At 40.8% G+C, this 17,685-nt stretch overlaps 1 long non-coding RNA gene across 1 annotated transcript in view; it reads right to left on the bottom strand.

The window, feature by feature from the left end:
* Nucleotides 1-260: 260 nt before the first annotated feature.
* LOC122241528 overlaps nucleotides 261-17,685 on the bottom strand; it is a 65,416-nt gene continuing 47,991 nt past the window's right edge. Inside the window, exon 3 of the long non-coding RNA XR_006221718.1 lies at nucleotides 261-368. This is a non-coding gene — a long non-coding RNA (uncharacterized LOC122241528). The remainder of the gene's footprint in view (nucleotides 369-17,685) is intronic.

Genomic DNA, 17,685 nt, shown 5'->3' with positions numbered 1-17,685 from the left:
CATCATGAAAGGAGAAAAAAAAAAAACAGTCCCCACATGGGCACCAAGCCTGTTTCTCCCCCGTCTGCCAGAACAGAGTCAGGAATGGTAGTCTTGTATGTTGTTTTACAAATGCAGACCAGCCTCCAGCTACCGTTCTCTTCCCTCTAGAAAGTAAAAATTCCACGAAGCTTGTCCCCCTTGAAATGCCACCCCCAGCCCCCACCCCCCTCCGCTATCTCCCCACCAGGGCCTTCCAGAGACTTGATACTTGCCTTTTGCGTCTCCTCCAGCTCTGGGCAAAATGACTTCCACAGGATCTCTTCCAGACACTCCTATAGGTTCTCACACCCACCTCTGCGAGCAAACCGAGGAGGGGGGACCCCCATCTACATTGACACAAACACAGTTGTAGGGCTTTAATTTCATTTCATCGACTTCCCTTTGCAGCTTGTCTGTCTCTCCCATGTCTGCCGCCACAGCAGGAGATTAAAAGAACAGAGGAGGTAGAGGCTCTTGCGAGAACCACAGGGATTTTGGCAGAACCTTTACAGGAACCATATGGCAGCAACTTTGCAATACAGGAAGCACTTCTAAGGGAGAAGATATTATTATTCCCAAGGAATTTTTCTCACCCGCACAAGGGAATGGAGCACTCCTGCCACAGGATGGGAGTAATATTTCCTGGAAAGACTGTGTGAATACAGATGATATCTAACTTCCATGTAGCTAGTCATAACAGGTCATCATTATAATGCACAATATATTTTACTAAGCCCCAAACAGAGAAGACAATACATGGTATTTCTGATATTCCTAGCTATTAAAGCCTGCTTAGAGCACGTTTTACTCATGTGTGTAATGAAGGGACTGAACAAGATAAATGGTTTTTAATTTTTTTCATCTTTGTCGTAGACTCCTTTTTCAATCAAAATCTGATTCAGAAGAACTTCAGTACAGGAAACGAGATAATGACAGAGCACGGGTGGCTGAAGCAAGGGTCAAAGGTCTGGGTCTGCTTTCTTAGGCTTCGCCTCACTTTTTTTCTTCTTTCCTTCCTAGTTCTTCTTTTTCTTTTTCTTTTTCTTTCTTTTTATTTTCAAGGGTCTTCCCTAGATTATTATTCTTTGTTAATTTTCAACAGGTAGAACAAAGAGAGAAACACGCTTTACTCTCCGGGTAAAGAAAGACGAGCTATGTGTTACATTGCCTCAGTGGGTCCATGACTTTGCAACCAGCCCTGCAGTCCACGTGGACCCCGGACTTCTCTCTTAACAATCCAGTGGGCAGAACTCAGCTAACAACCAGGACCAGCACTCCTAGAGGACGTCCCCAGGACACTGCCTCCAGCCCCGGCAGCCATGGAGTCTGTTGTGAATGAGACACAGCCACGGAGGAGGGATTAAAAAGTGGCTGAAGAAGGGCATCACCAACCCCAAACCACCTCCAATCTAGAGCTCCCAGAATGCATCAGAACTCTCATACCACAGGGATGCCTGTATATGGTTTGAATTTTAAAAATATATTTAAATTTGAGTTCACTCTTGATGTAATGTGTAGCGTTTACTTCTTAGGTCATCTTGAGTTCCTTCCCCCTCAGTTATTTAGCCCTAAACAAAAGAACCCTTCAGACACTTTAATGGAAATGCTCCTCAACCAAGGGAACCCAACGTTACTCTTGGTCAGATGGAAGCAATTGAGAAAGAATATAAAAATGTCCTTTAAGTGTCATCACTATAGATACATATGTGCTTATTATTATTCATCGAGAACATATTCTAGAACAAGCAGTAATATAACTCACTTTCTCTCAGCATAAGTTAGGATGCTTTTAAGAAATAAGCATTCCAAGGGGTGCCTCGGTGGCTTAGTCGGCTAAGTGTCCAACTCTTGATCTCAGCTCAGGTCTGGATCTTATGGTCATATGTTCAAGCCTCACGCTGGGCTCCACATTGGGCATGGAGCCTACTTTAAAACAATGGGAAACAAAAGAGAGAAAGAAGCATTCCAAACATACTAGGAAGAGATACAGAGGCAGTTCATTTCACAGGAAATATGGAAGACCAGTTCTAGTCTTCTATGACCACTGTTAGATTTTTGGAATAGTGTTAGTTTCCCTTTCAAGGTGTAGTTTTAGAAGCCATCACTTTTTCCTGGATGAAAAACCTTGAGTATTTTATAGGTAAAATACTTTCAGAATTCCTCATCTGAAAACGTGATGATGACGATGATGATGGTGATGTCTACAACTAGTCTAAATATGCTTCACAGGAGGAGGAACTGGTACTTGAGTACTAGCCAAGGAACCTAATTCTAACACCTAGATTCTGGAACTGTTGGGAGTTAGCATTAGACCGAGATGTACTGGATACCTAGCAAGCTAACAATTTGGTGGTCCTTAATCGGGTATTATTTTTTAAAAAATAGCTGTTTGACACTATCTATGGAAGATGTTGAGGGCTGAGATGAGAAAGAACAACTGCTGTCTATCAAATTCTATCTCCCCTTTTTTCTTAGCAGTTGGGCTCTTGCTAAACTACTCAAGAATTTACCTTCAGTGTCTCATCACCTCCCCTCCAAAGCAGCTTCTCTGTGGTTTCCTAACCCTGAGAGGAGTTCCAGAAATATCATTTTTCTCTATCTTTTCATATTTCCACGGATAGTTTAGAGCCCAGGAATATTCTAGTGCTCTGAATTACTGACACCCTAGGAAATGACCCAGCTGACCTCCCAATTTAAGCTGAGTCTGGGTAGGGCTTCCTCCCTGACAGCTTCCCAGCTGACCTGACCTTCCAATTTAATTTGATTCTGGGTGGGCTGTCCTACCAGATCAGTCAAATAATACCAGAGTGAGTGGCAACCAAAGTCTTTGGTGTTGGGGATCCAGCAGAGACAAACAATAGCAGCTAATATATCAAAAAGATGAAAGCAGGGTTGAAAGTGAAAAGGGATATTCTTTGGAGCTGAGACTGGTGGACTAGAACCAAACAGAAGCAGGGCAGGCATGAAGGAGGAGTATCCTGGAACCCGGGTCTTGGGCAATGGCAGTAGATGACTGTGCCGTGTCTTGGCACTTACCAAGGACTCCAAGGTGTATCACCGTGTTAGGGCAACTTAAAGGTCGAGGAAGACAGGCTCTATAGTTGGGAGAACTCAGTAAGATAATGCATGTAACGGTTCCTGCGTTTAGTGGGCCACTGCTCTGTAATTAATAAGCAAATGCTGTGATTACTACCTCTGCTGCCCTAATTACCAATGTCTCTCAAGTACAATTTGCTTGACATTCTTAGTCCTCTCAGAGAATGCAATTCATGCTGGAGAAAGACATCAGTAAAGATCATGAGATTGGGATTCAGAGAGAGCCAAGTTCAAATTCCAACCCCATCACTCAGCAGCTACGTGAACTTAATCAATTCACATAACCTGGAGCCTTGATTTTTCTATTTTTCAAAAATGGGGATGACAATAATGATTTGAAGGGATGTTGTGGGATTGAAGACAGCATTCATAAAGGGTCTGGCCCAGAAGAGTGGTCAGTTAATGACATTCATTAGTGTTATTATTTTCATATATTAAGTTGAAACTGTCAGTCTGGGGGTCTTCTTTCTGGGTTTGAAAGAAACGAATGAAGTTTTCCCACTTATATAATAATTAAAAAAAAAAAAAAAGGACAGTTCCTTGGGCACTCCTGCCAGGAGAGGAGGTTATCAATGCAAACCCATTAACATACGCATTTTTTAAGTATTCAGATGATAGCAAGAAAACACCAGGGTCAGCACAAAGTAGCTTCAGTTTACTCTTGCAGTGTCCTTTCTTAAGGGGTGGAGGGAAGTGGGGAGGCCTAAATGTCCAGCGGGTTTGATTAATGGTTTGTTGTTGTTGTTTTTAGAAGAAAAACTTTTTTCTTGACTTGAGATTTTGGGATTTTCAAGTTCTAAATTGACGATCAGTGTCTTCAAAGATTAGAGAAGAATATTTGAACTTCCCAGATTGTGTGAAAAACTGTGGGAGTATTTCACATGTCTGTAGAATGATTAAAAAAAAAAAATCTCAGCAAACACTCACTCCTGAGAGACTGACAGAAACATGCTGAAAAGTCGGGTGGAAATCAACACACCCGACACCATCCAGAGACAAACACAGCTTCCAGGAGAAACGCTGGGACAGCAGCGGGTTCTGAGTGAGTCGCTTTTCTTGTGGGTGGAACCAGCGTGCTTTGTGGACAGGCTGCAGAGTATGTGAGCCAAAGCCTTGGAAAATTCACACACAAGCCAGCAATGCAACAGGTTTTGGCTGCGCACAGATCCAGCCTCCATGAGGAGTCAAGCACCAAGAGCTGGCACAGAGACACAGCACAGATGTTGGTTGGCGTGGTTTCCCGTTGTGCCCACCCGCCCGATCCTTCAGCACCCTCCTCCGCCCCAGGTGATGCCAGCCGCCTTCCCATCCTCTCCCCGCTCACTCACCCTGTCTCCATGAGGTGTCTCTGTGAGCCCCACAGACGCCTCCCTACTCTCCCTACTCTTTCTTTCTGCAAGAAAGAATGTTTGAAAAAAAAAAAATTATGTATGATTTCCCTGCCCCATGCAGCCCTGTATGCTTCATGTACGATAATTTGAAAAACATGATTCTCAGAGACTTCACTTCTCTGGAAAAAGAGAGCGTAGTGTGCTAAGGAAGGTAACTGAGGTCCCACAGGGGCTCCTCATCATGCTCCCTCGCGCATGGGAAACTTGAGTTCACCATTCGATTTTCCACTTGCAGCAGCGAACAGATGTCTCCCCAGCCCCCTCTGCTAAAAACCTAGAGCGCTGCATCCCAGGAACAGATTAAAGTAGTAGCTGGAAGCATACCCAAGCTGAGGATTTACAGATGTTCAATAAAACCTGCAAACAGCCCACCAAAATCCCCGCGCAGAGCTGGAAAGGGCACACATCCAGCTCGGTTGGAAATGGGTCCACGGTGAGGGAAGGAAACAAGAATCATAGCTGTTCCAGATATGCATGTCACAAAGGATGCTGAGGAACTCAAGCGCATCCTTCAAGAATAGCAACTTTTCAATCCATCACAGTCTGTTTCTGAACCTCAGAATTCTCATTTCGCCATTAAAAATGTTCAGTTTAGTCAGAGGATATTCCAGATATTGTACTGCCAAGGAACAGTGAGATGCACAAGCCGAGGCAAGCTTGGCGTGAGGCAGAGAACGCAAATACCCTGAGAAGTTGCTGGGTAGCCGATCGGAGGGCTCGGCACCAAACAGGCAACCCCGTCTTATTATCCTTCTCTCGATTGCCCTATTTGGACACATTTGTAAAAGCATTGCTCACCCCCACGCCTTTATTCCCCAAATACAGCAGATGGCTTCAGTGCAGTGTTTCAAATCAGATGTTAGGCAGAGACGAAGCCAGAGCCCAGAGCATCTGGGTTTTCCAGAAGCAGAACGCGGAGCATGTGAGAGGATTCAGAGATAACAGAGGGGAGAGATTGTTCAGGGTATTTACCAGGCCATTTTAGCCAGCAGGAGAATAACCCCCCAGACTTGTGTGATTATTCTTTCTTTAACTTCAGTGGGAAGAAAAGGTGTGGGTTCACAAACCACCGTGAGGGTGGAAATTTTAGGTAGATTTCTTTCTTCACTACACACAAATACACACACACACACACAGACAAGATGCCATCACCATTTTTCTATCTACATTATTTTAAATGGAGTATTAAAAAGAGATATACATGAGGATCAAGATAGGGGGAAAAAAAGAAATAATTCAGCTCAATGCAATGTTCATGTTTTTCAAAAACCTGAGTGGGTTGGGTTCAAAAGGACACACTACTGTCTCTGAAAATTATACTTTGTCTTTTTTTTTTTTTTTTTTTAATTTTTTTTTTCAACGTTTTTTATTTATTTTTGGGACAGAGAGAGACAGAGCATGAACAGGGGAGGGGCAGAGAGAGAGGGAGACACAGAATCAGAAACAGGCTCCAGGCTCCGAGCCATCAGCCCAGAGCCTGACGCGGGGCTCGAACTCACAGACCGCGAGATCGTGACCTGGCTGAAGTCGGACGCTTAACCGACTGCGCCACCCAGGCGCCCCTACTTTGTCTTTTTAAAGATTGTCAGGTACAGAGTTAGTTAAATTGTGAGAAGACACAAGGTGTAGAAATCACTTGATTTTATCAATATCTGAAAAAAGATTGAGGAATCGGAATGATGTCATAGTGTCCAGTTGGTTCCTCGTCAGCCTTGTTGCACGGCCAGCTTGTTAGTAACAATAACAGGCTGTGAGATCTTATGCATTCTATGAAATCTCCGTGACCCCACTTTGCTCATTTGTACAGTGAGGGGGTAAGCCCCATCTTGCACTGATATTCACTTACTTAGCATACTTAATATGATATCTTGCACATGAGTGCTGAGAAGTGATAGTTAATCATTATTCATAACAATACAAACTCCCCATATCTGTCACTACTGTTCTATCAGTTATCTCTAAACACTGGCTGTTTTAACTTAGAAAAACAGAGACTAGGCAGCTCAGACCTAGATCATGACCCTGGCTGGGCCCATAGAGAAATGGGGAAATGGGGAGAAATGGGGAAAGCAGGTGCTGACGTCATACCTCACTTCTAGGAAGTAGAGCGAGCCCACCATTATCCTATCCTCATCTGGTGCATTTTCTCATTTCACCAGTGGTTTCTCTTGGGGACTGTTTAGAATAGGAATATGGGCCTTAAACCTTTACTTCTTCCTATTTCTAAAATCTTTTTTGAACCTACCTAAAGATATGCGCTTCTTGGTCCTTAAAGTTATTTCAAAATAATATATACATTTGTGTGTTCCCCACTTTGAGAAGTAATGGCTAGTTGAAAAGGCCTAAGAATAGACCAATGGAAATTATAAATAAAGCTCGAGCACATAGGGTTCTACTCCCTGCTATTCTTTCTGTGTTTCCCTAGTGAACAGTATCCATTTCACTGAGTGTCTGTGCAAGCCAGAAAAATGAGAATTATCCTAGACATTTTTTCCCACTTTCACCTTCTCCTTCCCCCTTTTCTTCCTCATACCTTATCCAATAAGGTTATATAATGCCTTGCCCATTGTATATATTTGATGAATATTTGTTGATTCAATACCACTAATACCTAAAAGTTATATAGGGCTTACTACGTGCCAGACCCTCTTTTAAACATCTTGTATGTATTCGCTTATGTGATTTTCACAACTCCATCATCCCCATTTAACAGATGAGGAAAACTGAGTCACAGAGGGTTTAAGTGGCTTGCTCAGAGTTACATGGCTAGTAAATGGTAGAACTGCTTCTCAAATCCGGTCAGTTTAGTTTCAGAGTCCATGTGCTCAACCACTGTTCTTTACTGTCTATTTCAATCTTGAGACATTTATTTTAATCCTGCCACCAGAGTCACATATATTCATTCCAAGTTGAATAAAACAGTATATTGAGTATATTGTGTGTGTTTAGCTATTGTGTTTCTCTAGTCTGTCCTACAGATACTATTTTTTAAGTTTGTCTCACCTTCCCAATTAAGTAGGTGCAACCTGGGCCTCTAGAGTGGCATGGACACTAGTGTGGAGAAATATAAGGTAGACCCATCGCCCCTCCCTTGCAGGCTTATGGCAGCCCAGTTTCTCATACGCACACAAGTCAGCAGGATAGGGAGCAGCAGGAGAGAAGCATCAAAGGTAAACTGAGAGCAGCATATGAAGGGAAAGGAATACAGACTTGATTCAGTAACCTATTATGATGAATTTGAAGTCCACAGCAGGGTGTGAGGTGACCCAAGCTGTGTTTTAGGAAGGTCAGTTTGATAGCGGTGCAAGGGACAGAGTGGCGTGGGGATAGGCTGGAAGCAGGGATACCAATTTGTCAACTCATCCCCCAGCCAACTCTGCTGAGCTATCATGAGAGCTTCAAGCTGCGCAGTGCAAATGGGAATGTACAGATCAAGTTGAGAGATAACTTGGAGGTAGAATTGGCCTCTGTGCCTCGTTAGATGAGAAGGTGAGGGAGAGGAGACAAACGCATTCTCAGAGACAAGGAGAAAGGTAGTGTCAGTGGGTTGCAGTGGTGAACAAGATGCACATGGGCCTTGCCTTCCTGCAGCTTATGGTCTAGTGCAGACACACACTACACAAGTAAGTTAATAAATGATGTCAAGTCCTACAAAAGAAACCAATAGAATATGAGGTGGCAAGGAGGATAGGAGGTCCACAGAGGCAGGAAAATAAGCAGCGAAGCCTTGCATCATAGAATCCAAGGAAGTAGCAAATCTCAGCAAGAAAGAGATGGTAACCAATATCAGACGTTAGGAGGTTATATGATTTAACCTTAGATGACCATAATGGCTTTGGAGAGCAGAACTGTAGAGTGGATGGGCTGAAACATCATGGTCAATCGGTTTGAGAGTGACGGAGGCATGACAAAGCAGGGAAAATCAACCCATACCGTGCTTTGTGGAAATTCGGCAGAGGAAGAGAAATAGGGGTAGCTGGAAAAGGCAGCAGGTTTGCAAGGACTTTCCTAAGATGAGGGCAAATGTCAGTGCTTCGTGGCCTAAGGGAGAGGTGAAAACTGCAGAAGAGGAAAGGGCACAGAGGAAAGAGAAGAGAGGATTAAGAACAGAGTTGCACACATGAGTCTTGAGATGAGTAAGAACGCTTCACCCAGAAGACAGCGTGTCATCGGGGGGCTAAGAAGGTAAAAGAGCCAGGTGCTCTTATCTGAATACTGAAGGAGATCAGGAAGCAGCCTAGGAAATGCTCGCCTCTCCAGGTGGCTGTGTCTGAGAGACAACACCACCATCTTACAGAGACAGCTGCATACTAGGAGAGAATCCTGAAGTAGTCTGTTATTACAAATTCAATACACAAACGACACTTGCAAAGTCACACCAGCATTTATCTCAAGAAATCAATAAAAAGTATTAAGTGGTTCTGATTTTCCTTTTACTGTCAGAAACAGGAAAAATCTAGTAAGGTGTTTGGATAGACATTATTTAAATCAATTACTTACAAATAATTACATTTATTTTCAAGTACAACAAAATAGGAAAATCATTTCAATTGCCTGTTTCAGATGGATGTATTTCCACAGTGGGCAATGCATAAGCAGGAGGAAAAGAAAAGAGAAGGTGATAACATTTACTGAGCACCTACTGGGTGCCAAGTGTCTTGTTTAGATATACGATGCTTGTCCTCACCTAATCCGAATACCCTGTGAGGTAGACACTCTTAGAGATGAAACTGAGGCTCACACATGTTAAAGAGCTGTTCTCCTGAATGATCATCTTTTGATATAACCCTGCTGACATGTTTATGTCTAGAGAGTGGCTTGGTATCAACCTCTAGAACACCATGTTTGGCACCCCCACCAGCATGGTAACCCCGGAGCACTAAACATTCCCATCCTCAGGATTTATAACAGGAAGGACCTTCATTTCACTCATAACCGTTTATAGTATACATGGTCTCAGACATCTTTCTTGCCCACAGTCCTCTCTCTGGCAATTGCCTGGACCTTAGCCCTCGCTGAAGGGACAGGCCCAGGTGGTTTTATTCAACACCTCTGCTCTTTGATCATAGCTCATGGGATATCCCAGAATGGAACATTTTATCCAAAGCCAAGGGCTGGTCAGCTGTTCTCTAACAAGACTCTAACTGACACTGAGAATGTACCAAATTGTGATGGGCTCTGGAACTAAGAACTATGTAGGTCTGAGGGCAAAACCAAAGCCATGAGTAGGTTCTAGCATGGGCCATGAGAGCAGCAAGCAAGAATAGAGAAGAAGCTGATCTGAGAAGAGAATGGAAAAGCAACCTTGAGAATGAGGGCTAAGAAACCACATAGCCTCGGGGAAAGAGAGATTATATCCATTCCTGACTCCTGTCTATTTGGGGTTTTCCTATACTTAATCCCTATACTTAACCTTTTGCCCATGATTCGTCTAATGTAGCTTTATAATAAACTCTACTTCTTAAATTTGTAAATAAGATTATTGACTAAAAAATTGCTCATTCAACACAAAATATTGCATTAACAATACAACAACACTAGCTAACATTTAGTGCTATACATTCAAAGTGCCGTCCATTCATTAATTCATTTGATCCACACAGCAAGGTGTTAATTCTATTCTCACTTTACAGGTAAAGAAACAGTGATACAGAAAAGTGAACTCCACTGTAAATTCATTCCCTAGCACAAGTGGGACCCTACTTCCACCCCCAAATAAACTCTACTTTGCCTGTGTTTCTACTCAAAGTTAATTCAGGTCTTAAATCCAAGAGGGTTTTCCAGCCAGTTTAATTGGTAGAGTGGGAGTAATTCATTTCTTTTTCAACTGTAGCAACAAGTTGAAAATAGCTACAGAAAACAAAATTTATTCCTGAACCAAAAATTAAAACTTAATAATGCACAAGCAAATTGCATTGAGCTTTTACCACATTTTGCCCTTGCTGAACATTTTTGGCTTCAGCAGCTGCTCCATGAAATGTAACTGTCACTACAGTGAATAAATAAGCAACTATTGCTGTGATACAACTGCCCCTTCTAACAACATTAGGGTAAAGCCTTTAGTGAAACCACAGGCCAGAAGAGAGCTGCATTTTTGCTGAATATGGATGGGATTTCATGTGGTCTATAGCAATCCCCTGAGATTACAGTGTATCTAGAAGGACGAATGAGCTTCATAGTGGACATTTACTACGTGGCCTGCCCAGGAGACTTTCCTTCTGGGAATTTTTCCAAACTTAACTCCATTTTAACTGTGTGATTCCTATAGAAGAACTGCCATTTTTCTCCAAGACCTTGCCTACCTGGCCACAGCCAGTCGGTCCAAGCCAGGTCAACCAGAGCCTTCCCTTGGGATTCTGCACATTGGACCCAAGACAGAGAATCAGTGTCTAGGAATGAAAGACTTAAAATGTAAAACTTGGGAGCTATCAGTGGGCCATGTTTTCTACCACACAGAGGAAGGCAGCCTGCAGAGAGAATGAAGCTGACATTCAGAGACAAAAAAAAAAAAAAAATTCTAAAAGCATTTGAATCTCTAGTTACAGTAGTTCCTGGTTCTAACTGTATCACTCTTCTCTCCACATTTCACTGATCAATCCTTTCTTGGATTACATAGGCCAGTAAACTCCCCTTTTATTTAATTGGCTTGATTTAAGTTTCTGTTATTCTAAGAGTCCTAATACAATCTTATCACTTATTTTCAAATTTTTGGTCATTTGTAAGGGAAAACACACTTTCTTTTGCACAAAAACTTGAGTAGCCTCAATATGTTTCTTTTTTTCCCCATGCTGTTTCCTCTAACCAGTATCCCCCTACTACACAGACTAGCCTTCCAATTTCATGATTTTTGCAAGTATGTTAGTATTAGGGCCACCACGTTGCAGAACCTCAGGAGGGCCATTTGCAAATGTGAATCGCATCCTCTGGAGTTTCACAACACATAGTCATATTCAGCAGCCCTACTGATACCCAGTATGGATTTTTTTTTATTCTAAAGAGAGCATGACTGGCTTGTTTACTTACCAACGTTAGCATACAGTTTATGGAGAGCAAATGGCGGATGTGGCCTACAAACAAACCAATGTGCTGTATAAGAACAGAAACTTATATTCCACAACTATAGACTTACTAAGCCATCTCAAATGTGGGGTGCCAGTAGGAAAACAGTGCTGGCAAGGCCTGTGGGAGAATGAAGGACATTGTAGGCTGGAAGAGGCCATAGCAGAGAGTTTCATGGGTCATTCAGGTTCTCATTCTTGTGGTCAGAAGTGAAGGTGAAAAGGGAAACTTAGTCTTCATTCAGTAATTCTGCTTATTAGAAGTCATCTATACAATACTTTAGTCAAATCCCAATGGCAGGGGCCCTCTAACCACACTGTACTTACCATACCAGCTCAGTCTGTCCAGAAGAAAAGGACATGGGCACCAGAACTTCCACCATAGATATTCACAGATATCCTATGAAGAAGTCTTTTGTATTTTGCAAGCCTCAGATTACACATCAATAAAAGAGCTTTGGCGAAGTCCATCACACCAGGAGTCATGGCTGGGTCCCAGGAAGGGCTTGGAAGAGGCTATTCCTACAGCCCTTGTCAAAACTTGCTCGGGAATCAGGGTGAACTAAACCACAATGAATAGGTTTAAGTTGAATAGGTTAAAGTTGATGAAGCAGAAAAAAAGAGGAGCAGGGGCATGGTTCCACATTCAACACAGGGGAATGAACATTCTTAAGGCCTTTTTTCACAGAGAAAGCCTTCTTTTTATCTTTAGCACCCCACTCCAGGTAGTTCAGTGGTTCTCACATTTAGGGAGCAAAAAAGTATCTATAGCCTTGCTACTCAAGGTGTTGCCAGAACAGCTGCATCACTGCCAGCGGAGAGCTGGTTAGAAATGCAGAATCACAGCTCTCCCCCAACCCTGCTGACTCAGCATCTGCATTGTAACACAAGGTCCATGTGATTCACATGCACAGTACAGACAAAGAAGCACTGACTTGAGGTATTTATTGAAGATGCAGATTTCTAGGCATTGCATCTGAAAATTCTGATTCTGCAGGTCTGAGGATGGGCTCAGGGATCTATATTTTATTAAGTATCTCTGGTAATTTTTTTTCTGGATTTTCCTGGACCATACTTTGCAAAATACCATACCCCAAATTTCACTTCATACTGGTTAAAATGATTTCTTATTCTTTCAACATATTTGAAGGAGTAAGGAAAGGAGTAAGGAAGGAGTAAGGAAAGGAAATACAGAAAGGAACATTTTCATTCTTTCATAAGTAGCCAATGGTCAAAGAAAAACAAACTATCAAAGTCTATTTCTGTCCGTTGCATATATCCTCCTTCTGAGCTAAACAAGCAATAGAAAGAGCAGGTGGGAAGACCAAAAAACGGGGAGCCAGAAGTGTGGGGAAAGTGGAACACCGGAGAGGCAACCAAGTGGAGAACACAGGGGAGAGAAGGGAAACAAAATGGATCATTGCCACAAGATCCATATCATGACTGTCATTAAGAATTAGAATTCACGTAATATGAAATAAACAGGACCTATCTGAAGCAACTTAAAACAGTCCTGAGAAACTTAAAAGAATATTTGAATAAATAGAAAGTATATATTATTCTTGGATAGGAAAAGGGTATTATAAACTAATCAGTACTCCTTAAATTAACCTAGAAATATTTTTTCAAGTTGACAAAGTGACAAAAGTTCATGTGCAAAAATAAACATTGTAAGAACAGTCAGAGGAAAATGAGGAGTTATAGCTTTATCAAATATGAAAATACATTAGAAAGCTATGCTAATTAGAAAGTTTGCCATTGACACTAGTATAATCAGACCTAACAAATGTAGATATTTGGTATATTATAAGGTAAGTAATAATGTAATATAGTATATTTATTGAATAAATTTAATAAAAATTGCGGAATTATTTAATAATATTGAGCCAGTTGACTAGCCATTTGCAAAATTAAATTGTTGCTTATACAAAAATAAATTGCAGGGGCCTCTAGGTGTCTCAGTCAGCTGACTGTCTGAATTCGGCTCAGGTGATGATCTCATGGTTCTGTGAGTTCGAGCCTTACATCAGGCTCACTGATGTTACAGAGCTCACTTTGGATCCTCTGTCCCCCTCTCTCTCTGCCCCTCCCCCACTCACTCTCTCTTTCTCTCTCAAAAATAAACAAACATTAAAAAAATTTAATGGTCAACTAATCTTTGACAAAGCAGGAAAGAATACCCAAAGGAATAAAGACAGTCTCTTCAGCAAGTGGTGCTGGGAAAACTAGACAGCAACATGCAGAAGAATGAACCTGGACTACTTTCTTACACCAACCATACATAAAAATAAACTCAAAATGGATGAAACACCTAAACATGAGTCAGGAAGTCATCAAAATCCTAGAGGAAAAAGCAAGCAAAAACCTCTTTGGCCTCAGCCGCAGCAACTTCTTACTCAACTCCTCTCCAGAGGCAAGGGAAACAAAAGCAAAAATGAACTATTGGGACCTTACCAAAATAAAAAGCTTCTGCACAATGAAGGAAACAATCAGCAAAACTAAAAGGCAACCAACGGAATGGGGAAAGATATTTGCAAATGACATATCAGACAAAGGGTTAGTATCCAAAATCTATAAAGAACTGATCAAACGCAACACCCAAAAAACAAATAACCCAGTGAAGAAATGGGCAAAAGACATGAATAGACACTTCTCCAAAGAAGATATGCAGATGACTAACAGACACATGAAAAAATGCTCAACATCACTCATCATCAGGGAAATAGAAAACACAATGAGATACCACCTCACACTTGTCAGAATGGCTAACATGAACAACTCAGGCAACAACAGGTGTTAGCGAGGATGCAGAGAAAGAGCATCTCTTTTGCACTGCTGGTAGGAATGCAAACTGGTGCGGCCACTCTGGAAAACACTATGGAGGTTCCTCAAAAAACTAAAAATAGAACTACCCCACAACCCAGCAATTGCACTACTAGGTATTTATCCCAATGATACAGATGTGCTATCTCGAAGGGGCACATGCACCCCAATGTTTACAGCAGTGCTATTGACAATAGCCAAAGTATGGAAAGAGCCCAAATGATCATCAACAGATGAATGGATAAAGAAGGTGTGGTGTGTGTATATATATACACACATATATACATACATATACACATACACACACACACACACACACACACACACACACACACACACACATATATATGTAATGTAGTATTACCCAGTGAACAAAAAGAATGAAATCTTGCCATTTGCAACTATGTGGATGGAACTAGCAAGTATTATGCTATGCAAAGTTAGACCATCAGAGAAAGATAAATATCATATGACTTTACTCCTATGAGGAATTTAAGAAACAAAACAGATGAACGTAAGGGAAAGGAAGGAAACTCTTTAATATAGAGAGCAAACAGAGGGTTGCTGGAGGGATTGTGGGAAGGGGGTGGACTAAATGGGTAAGGGGTAGTAAGGAATCTACTCCTGAAATCATCGTTGGACTATATGTTAACTTACTTGGATGTAAATTATAAATAAATAAATAAATAAATAAATAAATAAATAAATAAATAGGGGCGCCTGGGTGGCACAGTCGGTTAAGCGTCCGACTTCAGCCAGGTCACGATCTCGCGGTCCGTGAGTTCAAGCCCCGCGTCAGGCTCTGGGCTGATGGCTCAGAGCCTGGAGCCTGTTTCCGATTCTGTGTCTCCCTCTCTCTCTGCCCCTCCCCCGTTCATGCTCTGTCTCTCTCTGTCCCAAAAATAAATTAATTAATTAATTAATTAATTTAAAAAAAAACGTTGAAAAAATAAATGAATAAATAAATAAATAGAATTTTAAAATAATAAATTGCAAACGGAACAAAAATTCAAATATATAAATAAGAAAGCACAAAAATACTAATATAACACCTAGATGAATAATCTTTATTATTACTCAAGAATGGGAAAAGCCATAAAGAAATTGCTTAATTTGAATGCATAAATCCTAAAAAGTTCTTTTTGACAAAAGTCAAAATAAAAACTGTAAACTTAGAAAAAAATTACAAAACATACAAGAGACTAATTATATGAAAAACAAAATAATCTAACAGAAAAATTGGGAAAATACATAAACCAGCCACTTTTATTAAAAGAAATGTAAATGGTCAGTAAATATATGAAAAGATATTCAATATCATTCATAACTGTGGATCCTGAGAAACTTAACAGAAACCCATGGGGGACGGGAAGGAAAAAAAAAAAAAAAGAGGTTAGAGTGGAAGACAGCCAAAGCATAAGAGACTCTTAAAAACAGAACAAATTGAGGATTGATGGGGCGTGGGAGGGAGGGGAGGGAGGGTGATGGGTATTGTGGAGGGCACCTTTTGGGATGAGTACTGGGTGTTGTATGGAAACCAATTTGACAATAAATTTCATTAAAAAACATTACATTTAAAAAAAACATATCACTCATAATTAGTAAATGCAAATTAAAACAAAAATGAGATACCATATTTTACAGGCTACCAATGATTTTCATAGTTTTCTAATACTTAATCTTGAATCTCATACATCACTGGCAAGATTATAAATTAGTACCAATTTTGGGGAGGAGGCACTATGGCAATATTAATCCAAGTTGGAAATGCTATACTCTTTGACCAATGAATTTCACCTGTAGGGATTTATCCTACAAAAATAGTTGATATGTGTGTAAAATTATCTGTAGGATATTTGTAATAGCAAAAAACTAAAAACAACCTTCAATAGAGAATTTGATAAATGCATGATAGTACATCTATACCATAGACTTTCATGCAAATATGAGAAAAAACAGGGTGTATCTACGTCTACCTCTGTGGAAGGATGATGAAGAAATACTGGCTGAATGGTCAGAGGCAGTTCATTTCAGAGCAGGATATGTAGTGCCACCCTCGATTAAAGGCATGACATCTGAAAATAGACTGCCTACTTTGCAACCAGGTCTCCTGCTAATGAACTCAATGACCTTAAAGAACTACTCAACCACACTGTGCCGCATGGTCCGTATATTTAAAATGGGAATAACACTATGCGCTTTAAGGGTTGTTGTGAGGCCTATACGAAATAGCCATGTAAATAATTTAGCACTGTGCTGAACATATAGTTAGCACCCTGCACAAGAAACTATTCACAGCAGTTCTCTCTGGAAAGTGTGGCTGAGCTTAGAGTTTGCATGAGATTTTATTTTATACTTTTCTATTCTGCTTGATTTTCTTCAATTCAAACATATTACCTTTACAATAAAAACTTCTCAATTTAAATTTAAAGTTAAAGAATCCTATCAGAAATTGATTTTAAAAGACTGTTCCATGAGTATTTCAGTATTTGTCATATTATCAAGTTAAATTCCCCTCAAAATAAATGTCTATACTCTTTCCTCAAATAATAAAACCAAATGGCAGCTCTCTAGCATCTGTAAATCTCACACTACCCATCCAGACAGGAGGGCTGAATTTGCTTGGTGAAGGATAATAGCAGTGAGTCATAAGGCTTAAGTTGACTTATTTGTTGTTATAATAAACCATTATTCATTCATTCTCCAAAGTATATAAGACAGACTGACCTTGGCGGCATTCTTTAGAAGTGCGAAGACTATAAGCCAAATATCTAATCATCAGAATCAAAATCTGATTTCTGGATCATCAGAAAAATCGGCCTCTTCTGCTGCCAAATGATCCTCCTGCTGACCACATTTTCAGTCAATCAGAATATAATCCTATCACGGGCAGTGAGCGAGCGTGAGGATTGCATTTTGTTTCATAGCTGGTCTAAACATGATTACTGCTTTCATCACACAGCCATATCATCAAGTCAATAAGGATTTTCTATACTGACTTTTCATGTTGCACAGACTGTATAGAGGAACTTGGGTAATTCCAATTTGCTGCACAAAACCCAGCTCTTCAGAGAATAGATTAGTCCCTGTTCACCTTGGCTTGTTCAGGATAAACCACAGTACTACTCACCAGTCCAGAGTATATTTCTCTTATTCCAAACATATGAAAAGCTCACCAACTCTAAGTCCTCTTAAAAATAGGTTCCTCTTTTAAAAACAGACTTTCCTCTTACTCAAGCCATGATGCTGTGAAAATTGCAATATTGCATTTCATTCTTTGCACATCCCTATATTTA

This window comes from Panthera tigris, chromosome C1 (assembly GCF_018350195.1).
Source record: "Panthera tigris isolate Pti1 chromosome C1, P.tigris_Pti1_mat1.1, whole genome shotgun sequence".
NCBI lineage: Eukaryota > Metazoa > Chordata > Mammalia > Carnivora > Felidae > Panthera > Panthera tigris.
This window is presented reverse-complemented; position numbering and strand designations above follow the sequence as displayed.